This window comes from Aquarana catesbeiana, linkage group LG04 (genome assembly GCF_042186555.1).
Source record: "Aquarana catesbeiana isolate 2022-GZ linkage group LG04, ASM4218655v1, whole genome shotgun sequence".
NCBI lineage: Eukaryota > Metazoa > Chordata > Amphibia > Anura > Ranidae > Aquarana > Aquarana catesbeiana.
The window spans coordinates 179,915,613-179,940,247 of NC_133327.1; the positions used below are offsets into that span (position 1 = coordinate 179,915,613).

At 43.4% G+C, this 24,635-nt stretch overlaps 1 protein-coding gene across 1 annotated transcript in view; it reads right to left on the minus strand.

The window, feature by feature from the left end:
• WDFY1 (WD repeat and FYVE domain containing 1) overlaps window positions 1-24,635 on the minus strand; it is a 91,504-nt gene that overhangs the window by 16,941 nt on the left and 49,928 nt on the right. The gene's annotated exons all lie outside the window — the stretch shown is intronic.

Below are 24,635 nucleotides of genomic sequence, written 5' to 3' on the forward strand. Positions count from 1 at the left end.
AGGAGCTCAGGCCTACCTTAGGGTGGGACAACAGCTTGTAGGACCTTCCTACCAAACGCCAGATCCTGAGGTGACAGCAACTCCACCGATGCTCTGCCCCTTTTTGCCCAAGAGGTCGCCAGAGACCAAGTGGAATGTGCTTTAAGGTCATTCGGGGCTGTCCTACCAGCCTGATCATAGGCTAAAATAATAGTCTGCTTAATCCATCTTGCTATGGATGCTTTAGATGCTTGCTGACCCCTTCCTCTGGCCAGAAAAATTAACTAATAAATGGCTGGACCTTCTAAACTCTTACTTTATCTAAATAAGTCAACAGACAACGTCTGAAAACAATGAAAGGAACTCTCTCTCGTTCTGAGGATTGGTGCAAAAAAAAGGAAGGACAATCTCTTGAGTTCTGTGGAACTTTGAGGCTACCTTCAGGAGATGCAGGGGGTCCTGCCCAAGTACAACCCTGTCATCAAATAATAGAAAAAAAGGGCTCTTTTATTGACAGAGCCCGAGTGTTGTTTATCCTCCTGGCCGTTGTAACCTCCAGCAGGAAGGCTGTCTTTAGGGTAAGCAATCTAAGAGGGATAAGCGCTAACGGTTCAAACCGTGCCCTGGATAGGGCTTCCAAAACTACTGTAAGGTCCCAGGGCGGACACTTGCTCATCTGCACTGGGGACAGTCTATCTTTGGCTGACAAGAACCTTTTAATCAGGGGATCCAGAGCCAACCTCCTGTCCAAAAAACAGGACAAAGCTGCGACCTGAACCCTAAGTGTCTTGATCACCAGCCTGTGATCCGCACCCCTCCTGAAGAAAGTCGAGGATGGCAGGGATAGATAGATAGATAGATAGATAGATAGATAGATAGATAGATAGATAGATAGATAGATAGATAGATAGACAGACTCTTCTGTTCTTCCTGTGGGCAAAGAGATCGATCTCTGGGTTGCCGCAGTGCCGGCACACAAGGGAGAACACTTCGGGGAGCAATTCCCACTCCCCCTGGTGTATCGGCTGCTGACTGAGGTAGTCCACTTCGACATTGTATGCCCCCTTTATATGTACGCTGAAATAGAGGGGATTTGCTGCTCTGTCCACAAGAGGAGTTCCAGAGCCAGGTTCAGAAGAGCGTGAGACCTTGTGCCTCCTTGATGATTCAGGAATGCTACCGCGGCTGCGTTGTCGGAAAGGATCTGGACCTCTCGGCCCTCGATTCTTTCCTCAAAGGCCTTTAAGGCCTCTCTGACCGCTAAGAGTTCTCGGAAGTTGGAGGAAGCGCTCCTCTGACAATGGTTCCAGGCGCCCTGGGCTCGAAGTTCCTCTAAGTGGGCCCCAGGATCTTGCATACGTTGTTACCCTAAGGGGTCGGATTTGGGCACAAAGGTGGCCCTCCCGCAACCTCTGAGGATAGCGCCACCACTGCAGAGACTCCTTTACCCCTGCTGGAACAGGAACCCTGTCCAGCATTCCTCTTTTTCCCATCCCAAGAGGATAGGAGGAATTGCTGGAAAATCCTGGAATGGAGCTGAGCCCATGGGACCGCTGGGATACAGGAAGTCATCAGCCGGAGAACTCATGACCCCTCTTGTAAGAGACCTCTTCTAAATCTAGAAGGGACGTCACTGCTGAAATAAGGCCCTCTACCTTCCCCTGGGGCAAAACAAGCTTCTGTGCTGTTGAATCCACCAGAAATCCTAGATAGACCTTGGTCTGGGCGGGAACCAGCGAGGACTTCTCCTGGCTGATGATCCATCCCAGGGACTCCAAGGTACTTACTACCTTGGCCAGGTCAGAGAGAAGGAGATCTCGATTCTGGTTGTAAACCAGTATGTCGTCGAGATAGGGGATCAGCGTTAGCCCTTGGCGATGAAGGAATGCAACCACCTATGCCAGGATCTTTGTAAACACTCTCGGACTGGCTGCCAGTCCAAAGGGTAGGGCAGAGAACTGCCAGTGCTGCACTCCCTGCTCTGAGGGGATCGCAAACCTTAGTAAAGCCTGGTGCTCTGGGAAGATAGGGACATGAAGATAGGCATCCTTCAAGTCTGTCGTTACCATAAATACATTCTTCAGAAGGTGTTTTTTGAGAGTATAGACTCTTACCATGCGGAACCTTTTGTACCGCAGGAATGCATTTAGCCTCCTTAGATTTATAAGGAGGCGGTATTTTCACAAGGGCTTTGGGACTACGAACATGTGGAAGTAAAATCCCTGCCCGTACTGTCCTGCTGTGACTGGCACTATGACCCCCTGCTCTGCCAGCTGTCTGACACTGTGCAAGATGTCCACTGCTTTCTGAGGGTCCCTGGGTAAGTGGGTTAAAAGGAAACTTGGGGAAGGAGGAGAGGAGAGAAACTCCAATCTGTATCCCTCTCTTACAATCTGGAGGATGTGGGGACTTTGAGTAATCCTTTCACACAGAGAGAAAGTGGGAAAGTCTTCCCCCTACCCTTACATCACTTGGTATCCTTGTCGGTAGACTTCTGGCTGGGGAAGAGAAGACCTCCCTTCTGCTTGCCTTTGCCGGCCCCCCAATGCCTATTAACGGTACCTTTTTTTATCTCCAAACCGGTTTTTAGCCTGGGGGCCTCAAAAAAACGTTTCTCTATCCCTCTTTGGTCTAATGGGAAATTTCTTGCCTTTCTCTGTAGACCTAGAAAGGGCCTGATCCAACCCAGTGCCGAAGAGCAGGGAACCCTCAAATAGAAGACCACACAGCCGAGTCTTAGAAGAGCTGTCCCCACCCCAGGTCTTGACCCACAAGGCTCTCCTTGCGGAATTCAAAAGGGCACCGGTCTTGGCGGTTGTACGTACCGTCTCGACTGCCGCATCTGCCAGGTCGGCTACTGCCCTACCAATCACCTCTAAAAGAGTCCAAGACCTGTTTAGACTTAGAGGTTCCATTAGTTTGGCGACCCATATGTCTGCGTTCCTTGCCACACAAGCCGAAATCAAGGCAGGACTCATAGCCGCTGCATTGGCTTCCCAGGCCCTAAGCAAGAGGGTCTCGGCACGTCAATCCATCTGGTCCCTAATGTTGCCTACATCCTCAAATGAGAGGTCAGACTGTTTGGACACCTGAGTCAGGGAAGCATCTAATCTAGGTGTCTTAAAGAACCCTTCTTCTTCTACCCCCTTGAAAGGGCGCCTACGTTTCCACAGTTTAAACTTTAAAAGTTTTCTTTCAGGCTCCTTCCACTCCCTCAGGATGACATCTATAAAGGGCTTGGTGAACCAGGAGAACCTTGGACTGGGGCTTAACCAAGCCTCTAAATATTCTATCCTGGGTAGACACTTGGGCTGCGGGTTCCTGTATTTCTTCGGACGCATATACTGCCCTAAGGAGACTGTCCAAATCGTCAGCTGAAAAAAGATGTCTGCCGGATCTGGAGTCCTCCTCCTGACTGTCTACTCAGCCCTCGTCAGAAAAACTGATCAGGAGCTTCAGCCTATTCTTCCTCCACAGAGTCCTGAGAGGGAAGGGATCTCAGGGGTTCAGGATGCCTTCTAGTGCCCTCTGCCCTGTTAGTGGAGGAGCCCTCCTGGGAGGAAGAACCCTCTCTGCTATTGTGGGTTTCCGGATCCCTAGACTTAAGGAATGCTTGGAAGGCCCTAAGAGTTGACAGCGTCTCCGTCTGAACGGAGAGAAAGTCCCTCGTGACCTGAGATGTTTCTTTCCCTGCTAACTTGTGGATACATTTGTAGCAAAAAGACTTAGAATGGTCCTGAGGTAATTTGTCTTTACAATACCCGCATCTCTTAGAGCGGGAAGGAGCTTTCATAGGACGGCTGGCAACCCTCTGGGCAGTGACATCCTCCCCTATAAAAAGGCACATAAGCTAGTTTTACAATAATCGCAAAGCAGGGGTAAGAGCCTGGGTCCCCTCCCCCATCATAACCCCTGTCAGCTAGGCCAACTCACCCTGTGGCCTCCTCCATAGCTGTAGCCGCTGAGGGCCTCTTCTCTCGCTCCATCAGTCACCCGATCCAAGTTCCTCTAAGTGGGCTGGTACCGACCGAACTGGTGAGAGCAGGATGTGGATGCCTGCTCCTCCACCAGTCAGACCTCTGCTCCTGGTCACAAAACACTACCACCGCCATTTTCTTGAAGCGCGGAAGTGATGCGGGAGACGTGGCAACGTAATTTCCGGTGACGGAGAGGAAGCCACGTCATTCCTCTTCTGAACGCCAGATGAATGGCGCCGAACTCTCCCTCCTCTGTAGGAGACCTGCCGGCCAGCACCATCCCTCACTGCCAGCCGCCCGCGCGACCCAGCAGGAGTCGGGGAACACCGTGTCCGGCACCCCATGGGAAACCTGACTGCCAGCTCCCCTGCTGAACGGACAGCCCACCAGGTAAGAGGAGGGAGCAAGAAAGTGGCCTCTAAAGTTCTGGGTACCCCACTGTACCCAGGGTCCTTCAGTACTCAGGGGGGCTCTTCCAAGTCTGCTGCCCCCCCCCCTGAGAAAATAGGGAGACCCCCCAGGAAGGAAAAAAATCGTACTGGACACAAAAAAAAGCTTTACAAGCTTGTGGTCCAGCTCCCAGGGGGGAGACCACCAGCCCCAAGACTTCTTTAGGAAAAAAAAAAAAAAAAAAAAAAATGAATGGTTTTGCTGTGGGGAAACACAATCAAGAACTGAGGAGAACAGGGAGGGGCGGGGGTTTTAACCTCTTTGTTGATTGTGTTTCCAGTCATCTCTCAGGGTGCAGTCCTGGAAGCCGATTTGAGAAAATAAAACTTGAAATATATTATAACAGTCAAGGTATAACTGGATGAACATTAGACAAATTAGAGAATATTTATACAGACAGTTATGAAAGACACTGATATCTCTAAATTACAAATTAACAAATCGCCCTCACCACCCACTATTGCTGAGTGGAAGACGGCAACAATGTCTAACCTGTATACAAGCTGACCTGGGAAATTTTTATAAGATCTGGGCAAGCTGGATAAATGTTGAAGGCATACCTGTGACTGAAGTTATCATACTTTAAGGAATGGTACTCTGGTGTTTTCTAATATCATCCTTCTAGTCTGTTGTTTAACTACCATCTTCTTGGGGTCATACACCTTTTTCCCCATGCACCCCCCCCCCCCCAAATCTTTTCAAACCACCCCTCTTCCACCTCTCCCCTTGACTGCAGATGCATCTCCTTGTGATGATGGGCTCAGCTATTGGATGATGATTAAATTTGCTGTTCTTTCTTACAAAGCCCTGTGTAATATTATTGTCAATAACATTTTACTTTTTATTTTACTTTTGTTATGTACTTTTTATATGTATTCTGCTATACTTTATTTTGTATAGCTTTGTACTAATCCTTAATTACCTTTTTACTTTTTTTTTGGCAGTAAGATGTTAACACTTGATCCCTTCATATCACAGATAATCATGTTAACAGGAAGTAATAGTGTTTTGTATAGTAGTTCTGTTTTCTGTTCATTCCTACAAAAATATTGTCCTATAGTCAGATAAATATGAAATTAGAACCAATATTGTTGCAAGTTCATCAAAATGCAAATCCAGAATAAAGGGTTATTGCTTTTTGCCAAGTGCTTGTATTTGGAGAAATCTTTTTCACAAGTTAGGGGATATATATATATATATATCTACTCGAGTATAAGCCGTCCGGAGTATAAGCCGAGGGTGAGAAATGCAGGCTTATACATAGATATATATATATATATATATATATATATATATATATATATATATATATATATATAGATATATATATATCTATATATATATCTATATATATATATATATATATATATATATATATATATATATATCTATCTATCTATATCTATATATACACACACACATACATATACACTACCGTTCAAAAGTTTGGGGTCACCCAAACAATTTTGTGTTTTCCATGAAAAGTCACACTTATTCACCACCATACATTGTGAAATGAATAGAAAATAGAGTCAAGACATTGACAAGGTTAGAAATAATGATTTGTATTTGAAATAACATTGTTTTTACATCAAACTTTGCTTTCATCAAAGAATCCTCCTTTTGCAGCAATTACAGCATTGCACACCTTTGGCATCCGTCCACAACACTTTTTTCCAGTCTTCCTCTGTCCAATGTCTGTGTTCTTTTGCCCATCTTAATCTTTTTCTTTTATTGGCCAGTCTCAGATATGGCTTTTTCTTTGCCACTCTGCCCTGAAGCCCAAAATCCCGTAGCTGCCTCTTCACTGTAGATGTTGACACTGGTGTTTTGCGGGTACTATTTAATGAAGATGCCAGTTGGGGACCTGTGAGGCGTCTGTTTCTCAAACTAGAGACTCTAATGTGCTTATCTTCTTGCTTAGTTGTGCAACGCGGCCTCCCACTTCTTTTTCTACTCTGGTTAGAGCCTGTTTGTGCTGTCCTCTGAAGGGAGTAGTACACACCGTTGTAGGAAATCTTCAATTTCTTTGCAATTTCTCGCATGGAATAGCCTTCATTTCTAAGAACAAGAATAGACTGTCGAGTTTCAGATGAAAGTTCTCTTTTTCTGGCCATTTTGAGCGTTTAATTGACCCCACAAATGTGATGCTCCAGAAACTCAATCTGCTCACAGGAAGGTCAGTTTTGTAGCTTCTGGAAGGAGCTAGACTGTTTTTAGATGTGTGAACATGATTGCACAAGGGTTTGCTAATCATCAATTAGCCTTCTGAGCCAATGAGCAAACACATTGTACCATTAGAACACTGGAGTGATAGTTGCTGGAAATGGGCCTCTATACACCTATGTAGATATTGCACCAAAAACTAGACATTTGCAGTTAGAATAGTCATTTACCACATTAGCAATGTATAGAGTATATTTGTTTAAAGTTAGGACTAGTTTAAAGTTAGCTTCATTTAAAAGTACAGTGCTTTTCCTTCAAAAATAAGGACATTTCAATGTGACCCCAAACTTTTGAACGGTAGTGTATATTTATTAACGATACGGTTTTTTACTTTAATTTTAGTTGGCGTTTGGACTTTTTGGTTTTCTATTCAACATCGTCTTAGGTTGGACTGTTGCTAGCACCCCTTTAGTGGTGCAGTGCACACTGTGTAGACCACTAGTCAAATTACTTAAAATAGGGGACCTTGAGTGCAGCCCCGACATCACTAAAGAGCCACGCATAATATTCTGTGGGATGTAATGGTACGGAAAGCTGTCAGCTAGTCTCAAGAGCGTAAGTAGTCCAACAAAACTGTATAGGTTAGAACGATCATACCATTGTTTATACAAGTCGTAGGATTGAAAGGCCAAACATTTAGAATTAAGGATAAGCGTTACTGCACTGATGCTTCCACTCCTCCGCCTCCATGTTATCTCCATGATATCTTGCACTCTCAGCAACCACTCCTTAATTAAAGGAGCCAACTGGCACTTCCAATGGATAGGGATAGGGATGAGGCATTTACCAGCATTGAGGAGGTGAGGTATCAGGGAGTGTTTATAGGACCCCACCGATTGCACTGTGTCATGGAATAGGCAATTAGCAATCTGACGTTTTGTCACCTTATTAACCCCTTCCGGACCAGCTGCCGTAGTTTTACTGCGGCAGGTTGGTTCCCCTGTGCGAAACCACATAGCTATATGTTGGCTTGCAGGGTCTGGATAGCAGAGGCGCGTGCGCCTGCTGCACAGTGGGGGTGCTGATGCTCGTGGCTGCCGGTCGCGATGGCCCTCAGCCACGAGCGATCGTGAGCTGGAGACACAGAACAGGAACACACTTCCCTGTTCTGACAGGAGTGACAGATCGTGTGTTCCTTTTAGCTAGGAACCACGATCTGTCACTTTCTGTAGTTAGTCCCTCCCCCTTCAGTTAGAATCACCTGCCAGGGAACACAGTTAACCCCTTCACCGCCCCAAAGTGTTAACTCCTTCACTGCCAGTGACATTTTTACAGTAATCAATGCATTTTTAATCGCACTGATCGCTGTATTAATGCCAATGGCTCAAAAAAAAAAAAAAGTGTAAAAATTGTGTCTGCCCTAATGTCGCAGTCACGATAAAAAACAAAACAAAAAATACAATAATAATAAAAAAAAAAAAAAAAAAAAAGGAAGACGCAGATCGCCGCCATTACTAGTAAAAAAATAGGATTTTTATAACAGCTTACCTGTAAAATCCTTTTCTTTGAAGTACATCACGGGACACAGAGCCATAGTAGTTACTATGTGGGTTATAGGCCACCTTCAGGTCCACGCCCTAAATTAAAAAGTGCACTCCCTATATAACCCCTCCCACTAGTGGGAGTACCTCAGTTTTGTAGCAAAGCAATACACGTGTATACCAAGAAGGGAGAGACCTCTGTGTCCTGTGATGTACTTAAAAAAAAAAAAAAAAAGGATTTTGCAGGTAAGCTGTTATAAAAATCCTATTTTCTTATCGTACATCACGGGACACAGAGCCATAATAGTTACTATGTGGGATGTCCCATAGCAATGGCAACTGAAGGGAGGGAGACAAGAAAAGTAGGGCACCAAGAGACTAGAGGACTCATACTGCAACCTGCAGTACACTGTGCCCAAAGGCGATGTCCTCATGTCTTTTACATCTACTTGAAAGAATCTGGTAAATGTATGGACTGAAGACCAAGCTGCGGCCTTGCAGATTTAAGCCATGGAGGCTTGGTGATGCACTGCCCAAGAAGTACTAACAGCCCTGGTGGAGTTCGCTTTAATATGAAAAGGAGGAACTTTCCTCTAAAAACCATAAGTTTGAACAATCACTTGACAAATCCATTTAGAAACAGTAGATTTCGATGCTGTTTTTCCTCATTTCGGACCATCTGGCAACACAAACAAAAACCTTTCTTTACGAATCTGAGCGGTCACTTTCAATAGACCCCGACTGCTCTCACCACATCAAGAAAATGTGACTCTTCTTCCACAGAAACGAAGTTCTGGAAAAAAATGAAGAACGAACAATATCCTAGTTTAAATGAAAACCCGATACTACTTTCGGTACGAATTCAGGATGGGGCTGCAATACAGCCTCATCCTTATGAACAACCAATACGGCTCCTTACAAGAAAGAGCAGCCAACCAAGAAAATTATTTTTCCCCCGTCAAGAGGCCCAAGGGAATATCTCGTACTGGCTCCGAAAACAAAAAGGCTGCTTCTATAAGCCGACAGGACTAAAATGAAGTCCCAAGGGTTCGGGGGTGACCAAACTATAGGATCAATCCGCGTTACCCCCTGAATAAAGTTACGAACCAGAGAGAGAGAAGCAAGTGGTTGAAAAGAAAGACCGATAAGGCCGACATCTGGCCATCGATAGGATTAGAATTGAAGCTGGCCTTGAGTACTATCTGTAGGAATTCAAGGATCCTACCTATGACATATTTCCTGGGGTGCCAACCCCTAGATTTATACCAGGAGACATATTCCTTCCAGATTCTTGACTCTGGAGGCCGGCTTCCTAGCATTTTCAAAGTAGAACTACTGAGGCTAATTGCCCACGATCTCTTTCAGAATGTGGGTCTCAATAGCCAAACCGCTAAATTTCGTGTTTGTAAGGTAGGATAGAATACCATGGCCACTGGCCATTGTGGTAGGGTCCAAGGGTCCCCCACCGCAATCTTTACGATCTCGGCAAACCAAGATCTCTTGGGCCACAAATCACCTCCTTCTCTTCTTGCTTGATCCTGGGAGAAGGCACAGAAGCAGCAGAACAGGAGGGAAAGCATAGATCAGTAAAAAACAAAAAATACAAAAAACTGATTCCACAGAAAAAAAAAAAAAATCAAGGCATCCGTTTCGTATGCCATCGGATCCCTTGTCCTTGACACAAAGTTCCACATCTGGAACTCCCCATCTTCTGGTATATCAACAGAAACATGTCGGGGTGAAAGGACGATTTTTCCAGGAACAACTGTTGGTGACTCAAGTAGTCCGTTTGTCAATTCCTATTCTTGGAATGAAAATTGTAAACAGCTGTGGCACTGTCGGATTGGATCCTGATAGGACAATTCCGTAGTTTGAGCGTCCAGGCCTCGAGGACCAGGCATACTGCCCGAATCTTTAGAATATTGATGGACAAGGTCATCACTGATTTGGACCATTTCCTTAGGACAGATGCTTCTTCCAGGACTGCTCCTCAGCCCAGAAGGCTGGTATCTGTTGTTACCACCTTCCAGGTAACTGGTAGAAAGGATTCCTCTTTTTGAAGATTCTTAGATATCAACCACCAATTGGGGCTCTGACGCACATTTGGGGATAAACGCATCAGGAAGCCCAGAGCTTGGGCCTTCTTGCTCCCAGTTGACAGGATACTGTAGCAGTCTTAAATGAAACTGCGCATAAGGAACGGCCTCGAAGAAGCCACCATCTTTCTCAACAAATTCATGCAAAGCCGAATAGAAGGATTCTTCTTTGACTTGAGTAACTTAATCAGTTCCCTTATGGAACTCACCCTTTCCTGGGGAAAAAAACATCCTCTTCTGAACTGTATCAATGATCAGTCTCAAGTACTGCAATCTCCTTGATGGATTTAAGGAGGATTTCTCTAGTGTGAGAATCCAACCTAGGTATTCCAGGTAGCTAACTGCAATGACCAAAGTTTGTATTAAGCGGGCTACCGTGATCTAAGTTATCTATGAAGAGAAGATCTAAATAGGCTAGTATTGTTATACTTTGAGCCATTACCCTGGCTAAAGGAGGAGCCAGGACCTTTGTAAACACTCGAGGTGGAGTAGCTAGACCGAAAGGCAGAGCTACAAACTGAAAATGAAGATTTTCCACCTTGAGGCATAAATTTCTGGTGAGCAGGGAATAAAAAAGGCACACGGAAAAAAACATCCTTGACGTCGATTGACGCCAGAAGTTCTCCCCCTTGTAGGACGGAGACTACTGATCAGATTGACTTCATGCGAAAAGAATGGATATTCATTATTTATGAACTTTATGTCAACACCTTCTTTAATATTTCACATGTCACAGGGTGTGTAGGTTTGCCCATTATGTGATATGATGTATTTGTTCGCATTGTTCTTTAGTGTTACTTTTGTCAGATTGTATTCACATTTTAATTAATATTCAATAAGGTTATTATTGTACACACATTATATATATATATTTATATATATATATATATATATATATATATATATATATATATATATATATATATATATACATACACACACATATACACACACACACACAGTGGGGACGTAAAGTATTCAGACCCCCTTAAATTTTTCACTCTTTGTTATATTGCAGCCATTTGCTAAAATCATTTAAGTTCATTTTTTCCCTCATTAATGTACACACAGCACCCCATATTGACAGAAAAACACAGAATTGTTGACATTTTTGCAGATTTATTAAAAAAGAAAAACTGAAATATCACATGGTCCTAAGTATTCAGACCCTTTGCTCAGTATTTAGTAGAAGCACCCTTTTGATCTAATACAGCCATGAGTCTTTTTGGGAAAGATGCAACAAGTTTTTCACACCTGGATTTGGGGATCCTCTGCCATTCCTCTTTGCAGATCCTCTCCAGTTCTGTCAGGTTGGATGGTAAACGTTGGACAGCCATTTTTAGGTCTCTCCAGAGATGCTCAATTGGGTTTAAGTCAGGGCTCTGGCTGGGCCATTCAAGAACAGTCACGGAGTTGTTGTGAAGCCACTCCTTCGTTATTTTAGCTGTGTGCTTAGGGTCATTGTTTGTTGGAAGGTAAACCTTCAGCCCAGTCTGAGGTCTTTTTTTTTTCTTTTTTTTTTTTGCCACCTCAGTGATTATAGTTGGAGACCTGATCCACTTTATCAGTGTCATCTATGTCTCTCCTTTTTTTTCACATCATTTGTAGCTTACTTGACAAGTGTACATATCTTATATTCAATTTAACAAATACAAAAAGGAAAGGAACCCCAACCCCTAACCCTCTCTCCTATCCCCCCTCCCTCCCTCCCCCCCGCACCTCTTGTGTACATTTGTTGTTATCTCTATTTTTAATCAATTCTTATTCTCAGACCTTCAGCAATACTCCATAATTTTTTAAAGTCCTTCCAGTTTTGCCACTTGTTCCTCCCTTCTACTGATTCAGCTTCACTTTCAGGTCCTCCTTCCTCCATATATCGGATCCCTTCTACTACATCAACCCACTCCCATATTGATGGGCCCTCTAACTTCTGCCAATTTTTTGCTATGACCTTTTTTGCCGCATTCAACAGGTATGGTACTAAGGTGTTTTTATATATTTTTACCTCCCCTCCTATTCCGTGATGTAACACTGTCCAGGGGTCTAATTTAACTTCTATCTTAGTTATTTGCTTAATATATCCCAAGATTTTTAGCCAGTAACGTTTGATTACAGGGCAGTCCCACCATATGTGGGCCATGTTTCCTACACCTTTACACCCCCTCCAGCACTCCGATGTTTTATCTTTTTGGTATTTACTTGCCTTATCCGGGGTAATGTACCAACCTGTTAAGATTTTGTAGTTCATTTCGGCGACACTGATGTCGATCGTCGAACTGTGGGTCAGCTCCAGGGTTTTCTTTAATCTATTACTATCTAACTGTACGCCTAATTCATTTCCCCATTTGATAATAAATGGTGGTATCTCCCTACTACTCTTCGCCAAGCCCAGTTTGTAAATTTTAGAAATTATACCTTTAGTATTATTCGACATACATATCTTTTCCAACTCTGATAGCTCCTCCCCTGATCTTATTGGGTGTGGTAGGCGGCTGATAAAGTGGCTTAACTGCAGGTATCTCCAGCGATCTAACACCCAAATATCTGTTTTGTGCTTTAATTCCTGAAACGTAGCTATCTTCCCCTCTTTAATAATATCTCTCAACTGTACTGTTCCCTTTTTTATCCAACTCCCCCCAATTTCTTTTTTACCAGGTGCAAAATAATCATTCTCTGAAAGTGAAATTAACGGAGAATTATAAGTGTTATTTACTTGTTTGTAAACTATATCCCAAACTCTAAAAACCGCCTTTGTCAGTGAGTGTGTGTTTGTGTCTAATACCCTATAGTGTGGAGGGTTCCAAATCAAGTGCCCTAAGTGCGCCTTACTCAAACTATTCTCTATATTTACCCATCTTTTCTGTGAGTTCTCTCTAAACCACTCTATCGCTCTTGAGACCAGTGTTGCCCTATAATAACCCTGAATATCAGGTATCGCCAAGCCCCCTTTTCTTTTTTCTTGCTTTAAGATGTCAAAAGACACTCTAGCCCTTCTGTTTTTCCAAACAGCTCTCATAATGATTGATTTCAATTTTTTAAAATAGTACTGAGGGATATTCAATGGGAGCATCTGTAGTTTATAGGTGATTTTAGGTAATAATATCATCTTTATGGCGTTAATTCGTCTAACCCATGAAAGTGGTTTAGTTGTTATCCTTTTACTCTCCGATTTTATTTCATCTAATAGTGGAATAAAATTTGCTTTGTAGATCTTCCCTAATGAATTAGCCAGTTTTATACCCAAGTAATTTATTTCTTTTTTCCATATAAATTTAAATTCCTTTTTCAAGTTTCTTTCCTCCCTCTTACCCAGGTTGATATTCAGGATTTCCGATTTTGCTAAGTTAATTTTGAAGTTTGATATTTCTCCATATTGCCTCATGACTTCGAGGATATTAGCCATTGATATTTTGGGGTTGGCTATGAAAAGCAGAACATCGTCTGCAAAAGCCGCGATCTTGTGCTCCTCATCTCCAACCCTTATACCCCAAATCTCCGGGTCTGCCCTAATCACTGACAACAGTGGCTCGAGGGAAAGGACGAAGAGCAGGGGGGACAAGGGACACCCCTGCCTCGTCCCATTTTCCATTTCAAAAGCCTCTGAAAGGGAGCCATTGATTTTTATCGAGGCCGTAGGGTGGTTATACAGAGCGCGTATCCTATTGATCATTTTTGGACCTATACCCATAGATTCCAGAGTTTGGAACATGAACCCCCAGTCTACTCTGTCAAACGCTTTCTCCGCGTCTATAGACAAGAGTAGACCTGGGGGTCCACTGTCCTTAATATGCTGCAGCAAGAGGAGTGCTCTCACGCCATTGTCTCGCCCCTCTCTTTTTGGGATGAACCCCACTTGGTCTGGATGTATCAGGCCATTGAGGTTCTCTTTTAGCCGATTTGCTAGGACTCTGGCATATAGTTTAACATCGGTGTTGATCAGCGATATCGGCCTATAACTAGAGCATAATGTAGGGTTTTTCCCTTCCTTTGGGATAACCGTGATCTCTGCTCTAAGAGCTTCTCTACTCAGGTCGAAATCTCTGCCCAACCCGTTCATATACTCGCAGAGTCTAGGGGTCAATATTTCTTTAAATTTTTTGTAATACCTATAGGTGAATCCATCGGGCCCCGGGCTTTTACCTGAAGCTGATTCTGATAGTGCTCTGTTGATTTCTTCTATCGTTATGGGGTTTTCTAAGATATCTCTGTCGGCCTCATTGATCTTCGGGAGGTTGGCTTTCTTCAAGAATTCTACTATTTTCCTATCCTTTGCTCCTTTTTGCCTTGTATTTTTAGCTACTGAATATAATTCACTGTAATATTCCTTAAAGGATTCCCCTATCTCTTTTGTTGTATGTAGCATTACTCCTTTACTATTTTGAATTTTTTCAATATAGTTTCTAGTTCTTTTCTTTCTTATTATATTAGCTAGTAGTCTACTGCTCTTATTTCGACTCTGATAGTTTTCTTTCGCCACCTTGTAAAATGCTTTTTTTGTTTCTAGATCTGTATAATCTTTTAGCTCCTCCCTTTTTTTTCACCAATTTTTGATAGACTCTCCTCCCTTGGCCCGAGCCCTTCTTATGTTCTTGCTCCAGATCATATATTTCTTCAGTTAGTTTTTTGATTTGTTCCTTTGTTTCCCTTTTTCTCATTGCCCCTATCTTCATTATTACTCCCCTTATGTAGGCCTTGTGGGCCTCCCACAGGGATGACCCTGATATCTCTGCTGTATCATTCGTTGAGAAATATTGTTTTAATACCTGTTCTATTTTCTCTACGTTTGATGCTTCTTGTAAAAGATCTTCATTCAATCTCCAGGTTATTGGGGTTCTCTGATTTCCTGGGACATACAATCTCATACTAACTGGGGCATGGTCTGATATGGTGATAACTTCTATCTTAGCCTCCACGACTCTTTCTAACAATGAATGTTCCGTCAATATATAATCAATCCTAGAGTACGTCCCGTGCGCAGAGGAATAGAACGAGAAATCCTTCTTATTTGGATTCGTAATCCTCCATACATCCACCAGTTGACACGAATGCAGCTTCTGTTTTAGTTTCTTCAGCTTCCCGTTCGTAGTCCCCTGCGCACGAGACGTACTATCTACCTCTGGAGCCATACACATGTTGAAATCACCCATCATAATCAGGCTACCTTCTTTAAACTCCATTCGTTTCCCTAATATTGTTCCAAGAAAACCACTCGGCTCTTTATTAGGTGCATAAATATTTGCCAGTGTAACCTTCCATCCCTCCAAGGAACCCTTCAGGAATATATATCTTCCCCCCTGGTCTATTAGCCTTTCTTCGACCTTAAAGTTTATCCCTCTTGCTATCCCTATTGCCACTCCTCTCGCTCTTGATGTTATTGAGTCCCCGTAAAACCAAATTGGGTACATATTGGACTTTATCTTACTTTTGGAATAGTATGTTAAATGGGTTTCTTGGAGGAACACAACCTCAGCCTTATATCTCTCTAATTCCCTCAAGATCTTGTATCTCTTAGTTGGCTCATTAAGACCCTTTACATTATAGGTCATAAACTTTAATTTTCTTATCTCCTCACTTTTTTTTTTTTTTTTTTTGATCTTTGTTGGGTCCGTATTACTGAGCTAATCTGAGTTCTTCCTTTGTTAACTTCTATCCTTCCTTTTCCCCTCTTACTTCCTTGTACACCGGGTTCCCCTTTCCCCTCCCCTCTCCCCAACCCCCCCTCCCTACCCCTCAGCCACCCCCTGGCTCCCCATTCGCCCTGCGCCATAGATACCATGGAGCTTGGCAAATCACATGTTGGGGGTGGGAGCCCGAGTGTGCCCTTTACCCCCCCCTGCCTGGTGTTTTAAGCAGGGGGGGGCAATCCAGATATCACAGAAACTCCTCCTCCCTCCCGCCACCCCTCCACTCTACTACTCTACTAAACCACTAAACCAACCTCCCCCCACCCCCCATACCCTCCCAGTCATCCCTCCACCCAGCCCGGCAGCTCTGGTTCTTTCATATCAAGCCTATCACAGAAGTCCTTTAAATCCTCTGGGAACCTCAATCTTGCCGATCTTCCGTCTCTAAAGCCCCTCAGGCACGCCGGAAAACCCCAGCTATACTTGATGTTTAGTTCTCTCATCTGATCTAATAAAGGCTTCAAAAGCCTTCTCCTAGCAAGGGTTTCAGGAGCGAGATCTGTATAGATTTGGATCTCTGACCCTTCAAATTTTACCGGGGGTTTATCTCTCATTTTGGATAGGATTACAGCTTTGTCTTCATAGTACCTAAAGCGGATTATTATATCTCTCGGCCTCTGGTGGTCCGAGTTGAATACTTTCCCAACTCGGTGAGTCCTTTCTATTTTAGGGAATTCCTTATCCTCCTCTCCCATCAGAGGCCCCAATATTTGGGGGATCAACCTTCTCAGATCTTCTCCTTTGTTTTCTGGGACATTACGGAGTCTTATATTTTGTCTCCTATCTCGATTTTCCTGATCCTCGATCTTGTATAGGATTATCTTCTGGTTTTGTCTAGAAGTTTTAATTTGTTCTTTGAGGTTCATTATCTCCTTTTCCAATTCCTCCGTTTTTTTTTCCGTTGTTTCTACCCTTTCCAATAAGCTTCCCAGGTCTGCTCTCACCAGGCCTATTTCTACTTTTATTGAGAGCTCAAGATTTTTGAGCATGTCTCTCATCTCCTCCTTTGAGGGCATTGGGGCGCTTGTTATTCTCTCTTCCATCCGACTTAAGTCCCCTTCACTTTCCACTATTGAATTTTCCTTTGATTGGATCGTTTTATCCCCCGCTTTATCTGGGGTTCCCCCTCTTCCTTCTGTCCTCGAACCTCCTTTGGCTCCTTGCTCCCCTCCTTTTGGACTCCCACCTTGGGACATGAACTGTTTTATTGAGCTTCCAGCTGTCCTATCTCTCGGCGTTTTAGGTGCCCCCCCTTTTTTTGTTGTTGCTTTACTCATTCCTCCCTTCTTCCTCTGACCCCCTGTTGGTTTCCCCAGGATTAACTGGACTTCCTCTCTCCTCTTGTGGGTATGGATCCTTCAGGGGTATCAGCCCTGATGGTTATTTTCTGGGTCCTGCTCCAGGCAGTATGCCGTCTTTATACTATTAAGTTGTCCAATCAGGGGGGGGGGGTGAACACCTCCTGGGATATAACCCAGGCCCACTAGGTACCCGTACCTCAGAGATGTCTCGCTTTACTCAGCCCCCAATTCTAGAATCTTCTGCCTCGGACTCCTTTTCACAGTTTTAATACAGGCTTCATTGCTCTACCAGGCTAAAATACATCCCCAAAAAAAACCATAGCTTCAATCCATTTACTTCTGTCCCCGTTATGTCCGGCTAAATGTTAGCAGGTTGTTAGAAATGACATTAGTGATGACGCCCAAGCTGAAGGGTTCAAACCAAACAATTGCTCCAGACACCTTGTCCTTCATTCACCCCTCATACCGTTATAGCAGGTTATAATATTAAAGCTGAGGGTTTCAAACAGGTACCACGGCTTCAACTGCCGTCTCTAGTCATTAGCTTCAGTCACCACTATATCAGGCAGTTATAGAAAGGTGTCTCTAACACATATAAACGGACATTTATAGCTAAAGCTGTTCCTACGTTACCACCACCGGGCTCAGCAGAAATCCAGCTGGGTCTCACGTTGTCTGATGAGGACTGTGGGACAACCGAGGGGGGAGGGGGGAGCCGGGGGGGGGGGGGGGGGGGGGGGAGAAGGGACGCCGTCAAATCCTCCCTTCTCCGTCTGTGCTGAATCCGCAGCCGCCTCCCATGAACCGAAAGCGGCGTGTGAAGCTTCGGAATCCTTCCCCTGTTAGGATCTGGGGACCACAGCAACAGCGCTCATAGTGGCGTTCGAGGATCTTCCTCCCCCTTTAGCGTGCGGGCATATCCTGTGTGGCGGCTGGATGGACGCGCTCCGGGGATCCTAGGAGAGTCTGCTTCTCCGTCTGACACGCTCACCTCCCTCCCTCCGTGATGCGCGCTACGTCATCACGCCCTACCCAGTCTGAGGTCCTAAACACTCTGGAGAAGTTTTTTGTCCAGGATATCCCTGTACTTGGCCGTATTCATCTTGCCCTCGATTGCAACCAGTCATCCTGTCTCTGCAGCTGAAAAACACCCCCACAGCATGATGCTGCCACCACCATGCTTCACTGTTGGAACTGTATTGGACAGGTGATGAGCAGTGCCTAGTTTTCTCCACACATACCGGTTAGAATTAAGGCCAAAAAGTTCTATCTTGGTCTCATCAGACCAGAGAATCTTATTTCTCACCATCTTGGAGTCCTTCAGGTTTTTTTTTTTTAGCAAACCCCATGCGGCCTTTCATGTGTCTTGCACTGAGGAGAGGCTTCCGTATGGCCACTCTGCCATAAAGCCCCGACTGGTGGAGGGCTGCAGTGATGGTTGACTTTCTACAACTTTCTCCCAGCTCCCGACTGCATCTCTGGAGCTCAGCCATAGTGATCTTTGGGTTCTTCTTTACCTCTCTCACCAAGGCTCTTCTCCCCCGATAGCTCAGTTTGGCCGGATGGGCAGCTCTAGGAAGGGTTCTGGTTGTCCCAAATGTCTTCCATTTAAGAATTATGGAGGCCACTGTGCTCTTAGGAACCTTAAGTGCAGCAGAATTTTTTTTGTAACCTTGGCCAGATCTGTGCCTTGCCACATTTCTGTCTCTGAGCTCTTCAGGCAGTTCCTTTGACCTCACGATTCTCATTTGCTCTAACATGCACTGTGAGCTGTAAGGTCTTCTATAGACAGGTGTGTGGCTATCCTAATCAAGTCCAATCAGTATAATCAAACACAGCTGGACTCAAATGAAGGTGTAGAACCATCTCAAGGATGATCAGAAGAAATGGACAGCACCTGAGTTAAAATATATGAGTGTCACAGCAAAGGATCTGAATACTTAGGACCATGTGATATTTCAGTTTTTCTTTTTTTAATAAATCTGCAAAAATGTCAACAACTCTGTGTTTTTCTGTCAATATGGGGTGCTGTGTGTGCATTAATGAGGAAAAAAATGAACTTTAATGATTTTAGCAAATGGCTGCAATATAACAAAGAGTGAAAAATGTAAGGGGGTCTGAATACTTTCCGTCCCCACTGTGTGTGTAGCGCTCAAATCGAATATGTGCTGATAAACAAAAACAGAAATTAACCTGAATGAACAGTATATATATATATATATATATATATATATATATATATATATATATATATATATATATATATATATATATATATATATATATATATATACTGTTCATTCAGGTTAATTTCTGTTTTTGTTTATCAGCACATATTCGATTTGAGCGCTACTATTTATTCCACTTATTTTAAGGGTTTAAATTTAGTTACACACTCAAAATAACCTTTCACCATAAAAAGGGAAGCTGGCCAAGAACTTTCTGTATGGCGCTTGGCTGACCATCTTTCAACCATAGTATTCTATGCACATGTACCAGACTTAGCATGAGCAGTGAGGCCTGGAGAATAGAATCTTTCATAGCGTCAACTGTAAAGCAGAACGCTTCTGATATGCCGGCCAAACCCTGGGCCTGATCAAGAATAACCTTGGAGTACCTCTATAAACTGGTCGTAGAAGCCTACGGCACATGGAATTCCCAGGCGGTCTCCCATGCAGGTACTAACCCCTGCCTCCCATGCAGGCCTGTTCTTGCTTAGCCTCCAAGATCAGACGAGATCAGGCACTTTTCAGGGTGATGTGGCTGTAGGCCTCCGAATGCCAGTGCAGGTCTGAATTACTGAACCTGCGGGGAAATATAGTTTTTTGTTTTTTTTTTTAAAAAAGGAACTCCAACTTCTTATCTGTTGGACCCTTTAGCATATGAGCATTGTCTACTGGACAAGTCAGGCCTTTGTTTACAGAGGATATAGCAGCGTTAATCGCTGGAACTCCCCATAAAACCCTTCCTCCATAGAATAAAGTATTGAGAACTTTTTCAGAGGAAAAAAACTGTTTATCTGGGTGCTCTCACTCAGAATACATAAGCTTTCTTTAGCCATAAATGGATAGAAAAAGCATGAACAGATTGGGGGGGGGCTTTTAGTAAACCCAAAGCAGAAGTGGGCTCATCGACTGACGTTACTGGCAGTAAAAATGTAAAAATGTGGAGCGGACCAATTCAGTGAGTGACTGAAAACAACCTTTCCTGTGAGCTTGATACTTCGCACCAGGTTCTACGAAAGAGGAGACATCAGCCTTTTCCTGGTCCTCAAGAGAAATTCGCCATCTCTCGCTCCTTGTTCCTCAGTATGAGAGTCCTGAGTAATGGACAGGGACCCGTTACACTTAGTCCCACTCCAGGATGCGATTGAAGCATCAAACTTTTATTTTAAGCTTTAAATGGTTGAAGAAAAAAACAATATACACAGGGCCTGCAGTGTTTAAGAGCAGCTGCAACACTTGCCCCTCCTGACGGTTGTTTGCAAGCCGCCGAGCGGCGCGCTGATTGCACTTGTTTCTGTCTTTTTTTTTTTTGTTAAAGACTCTGATCGCTCCTTCCCCACAAAGAGGAGATTATCAGCACAGGGGGGGGTGATAAGCGGGGAGAAACCCCCCCCCCCCTCAAGCTTACCAGAGGTTCTGCTGTCTGGCTGGAGGAGGAAGCATTTCAGCTCTCTGACACGGCGAGTGCTCAATACAGCCCCCGGTGGTGACACATAGGCATGACAACATTTTACAGACGCTTAAAAGGAGTCATTCATAAGAAAATTCAAAAAAAATTCTTAGAAAACTCCACTTACTTTTCCCGCTGCAGTGTTTTCTGTGGCAAACCAACAGACCCAATCTTCACCCTTCACGGCGGGTTCCATTAAACCTTCAGGAGCTGGGGATCCTAGAGGAAACCCACAATCCTGGACCTGCAACAGCACCCTGCCAGTAAAACTTTATGGCCTTACTACCAAAAGTACTGGATCCCAGGCTCCAGCTCTCTAAAAAGAGAAGCATTCACAGGCAAAAACCTAGTTTCTTCGGATACGAGGCCCGGGTACCATTCAATTTGGCCAAAAGAAACACTTTGAATGGATCCGGTCAGCATGGCTAGTCCCAGCAAGGATTGCTCCAGTGGAGCTCAGCACAGCACATCTTTACTCATGACCAACACCTTAGACACTGGCGAAAAAACTGAGGTACTCCCACCAGTGGGAGGGGTTATATAGGGAGTGCACTTTTTAATTTAGGGCGTGCCAGTGTCCATCACCTGAAGGTGGCCTATAACCCACATAGTAACTACTATGGCTCTGTGTCCTGTGATGTACGGTAAGTAAAAAAAAAAAAAAAAATTAATAAAAATGCTATAAATTTATCCCCTATTTTGTAGATGCTATAACGTTTGCGCAAACCAATCAATATACGCTTATTGAGATTTTTTTTACCACCAAAAATATGTAGAATACATATCGGCCTAAACTGAGTAAAAAAAAATAGTTTTTTAAATATTTTTGGGGGATATTTATTATAGTAAAAAGTAAAAAATAATGCTTTTTTTTTTCAAAATTGTTGCTATTTTCTTGTTTTTATAGCGCAAAAAATAAAACCTGCAGAGGCGATCATATACCACCAAAAGAAAGCTCTACTTGTGGGGAAAAAAGGACGTCAATTTTGTTTGAGTACGTCGCACAACCGCGCAATTGTCAGTTAAAGCGACGCAGTGCCGAATCGCAAAAAGTGCTCTGGTCAGGAAGGGGGTAAATTCTTCCAGGGCTGAATAATTGGGCAATCCCACCATAGATGGAAGGTACCTTTCTGTCCGCACCCTCTCCAACAGAGATTCTAGGGAGCGATTCTAACTGTGGGGGGGATTGGACCGCCTGAAGGAGGAGACCAATCGCTGTTCATACTTAGTATGAACAACAGATGTGTCTCCTCACCCCTGACAGAACGGAGATCTGTCTGTTTGCATTGACAGACCTCTGTTCTGGGTCTCTCAGGAGCGCTCACGGGTGCCCAGCGAACACCGCGGCCGCCGGGCACGTGCATCGGCTCCGTCGTCGCGGCGCACCCCCTAGTGAGGCCGACGTATACCTACGGCGATTTGCCCAGGTGAGCCAACCTGCAGCAGTATAACAGCGGCGGCTGGTCATAGTGGTTATATTTGGTAGACCCAATCCACCGTGAGATGTAGGTAGTCTCAGGGGAGGTTCTGGGATTCTTGGGGAACCATAGAATTGAAAAAAGAAGAAAATCTTCCAGGAGATTGATTAGGTATGTAGACTGGACTATTTGACAAAATATAGAAGAATTTTGGCAGAAACACCATTTTAAAGAGACTGACCCTACCCATTAGCATCAATGGTAAATTAACCCACTTAGCTAGTTTGTTTTTAAAGGACGCTATGCAGGGTATAAGATTATTTGCAATATAGGTGGATACTGGCAATTGCACTGTAACCCCTAAATATTTGAATGAGGAAATAACTTGTAGCAGGCAATCTGAGGGCAAGTCAAATGGAAGGGCAGAATCCACAGCGAGCACACTGGGCTTAGTCTAATTCAATTTAAACCCAGAAAAAATTCCAAAGCCGGTAATGATTTGTAGCACTAGGGGAATCGTAAGATGTGGATTGGAAAGATAAAGCAGCATGCCATCCGCATATAACAATTTACAGTTTTCCAACAAACCAATCCATATCCCTTCCAGATATGAGGAAATTCAAAGAAGTTGGGCCAGGGGTTCTATAGCAACTAATATTGGAGATAGTGGACAGCCTTGTCTATTGCCTCGGTGTATCGCAAAAGGCTTGGAGACCGTACCATTAATCCTAAATTGGGCGAAGGGTTCGCCATACCATATACGGATCCAAGTAAGAAGATTAGTGCCAAATCCAAACTCCAAAATATAAAATAAGATACGGCCATGCTACAGAATCAAAGGCTATATGCGCATCAAGGATTACAACAGCCCAAGGCACAGATGAAGTATTAGGAGAGTGAAGATTAGTAAACAATCTTCGTATAATGATATGTGTGGATCTCCTTGGAATTAATCCAGTTGTACCTGGATTAATTAGCATTGTAATCACTAAATTTATGCGGAAAGCTACGATTTTGGAAATAATCTTGAGAGCTGCATTTATCAGAGATCGGTCTATAGGATTCACAATAAAGGGGATCTTTGTTAGGGTTAGGGATCAATACTACCAAGGCGGTGATGTTTCTGTTTAAATATAGTGGAATAAAGGGAATGTAATCTTGTTACCAAGGCATCTTGTGCGTCAGGTACCATTCTATGGGGAACCCACCTAGTCCTGGAGTTTTGTGTTTAGCAAAGGATTTAAGGGTATGATCCATCTCCTCTATGGAAATAGGGGCTTCCAGAGAGAGTTGTTGCTCCCTTGATAATGTAGGGAAAGTTATGGAGTTTACATATTCATAAAACTCCAGTAGGGTATAATGAGCTTGGGATCTATAGAGGTCTGAATAAAACTGTAAAAAAGGGGGTAACAATCTTATCCTGTGTTGAATGCAGGACGGCTGAACAGTCATAGATTTTAGATATAGTGATGGGATTAGGTATGGGCTTAGCCAAGAAGGCAAGTCTTTTTCCATTTTTGTCACCGTGCCAAAGACTCTTTGTTGTTGGTACAGGAGGCGTTTCTGAATCTTCACCACCAGAGCCAATTCATAAGCAGCTCCCCACCCTTGGTAATGAAAGGAAGCGGGATCATCAACATAGGAATCCTCAGCCCTTTTCATTGCAGCAGCCAATATAGCTATCTTTTCCCTGTTAGCTTTTAAGGCCTGAAACCAGTTTCATATAAGCCCCTCTCAATACTACCTTAAAAGCATCCCAAGTAATTAGTTCCGACCAATACTTGGAAATAGCATCTGTACATGTGCAGAGAACCATCAGTTCAATCATCCAGTACTGATGTTTATATCTGATTGTTGTGGACATTGTGTTAACAATTTAACACAGATGTAATTTAATTTAATTTAATTGTGTTAACAATTAAGCTGATGGAGTATTTTTTCCTGCTACATTTTGTTTGTAATGGATCATTTAGTAAATAAAGCACGTTTAAAAAGAAAAAAAAGGACTGTGTTAAAGAATAAAAACCAAACAGTTTTAACTACTATAAGTCAGTATAAATTAGGGCTGCAACTAACGATTATTGTCATAATCGATTAGTTGGCCGATTATTGTTTCGATTAATCGATTAATCGGTTAATAACCTTAAAAAAAAAGTATGGTGTATAATTTAGTTAATATGTAAAGTTTTAAAAAAAGGCAATTTATTCTTAAACATCTCTATGCAGTGGTGAATATAAGTAACCAACTATATGGTTAGGGAGCAAAATATCTAATCCACTCTGAGAATAACAGACAGAAGAGATATTCTGTACATACTATTAGAGGAGATATACTGTATATACTATTA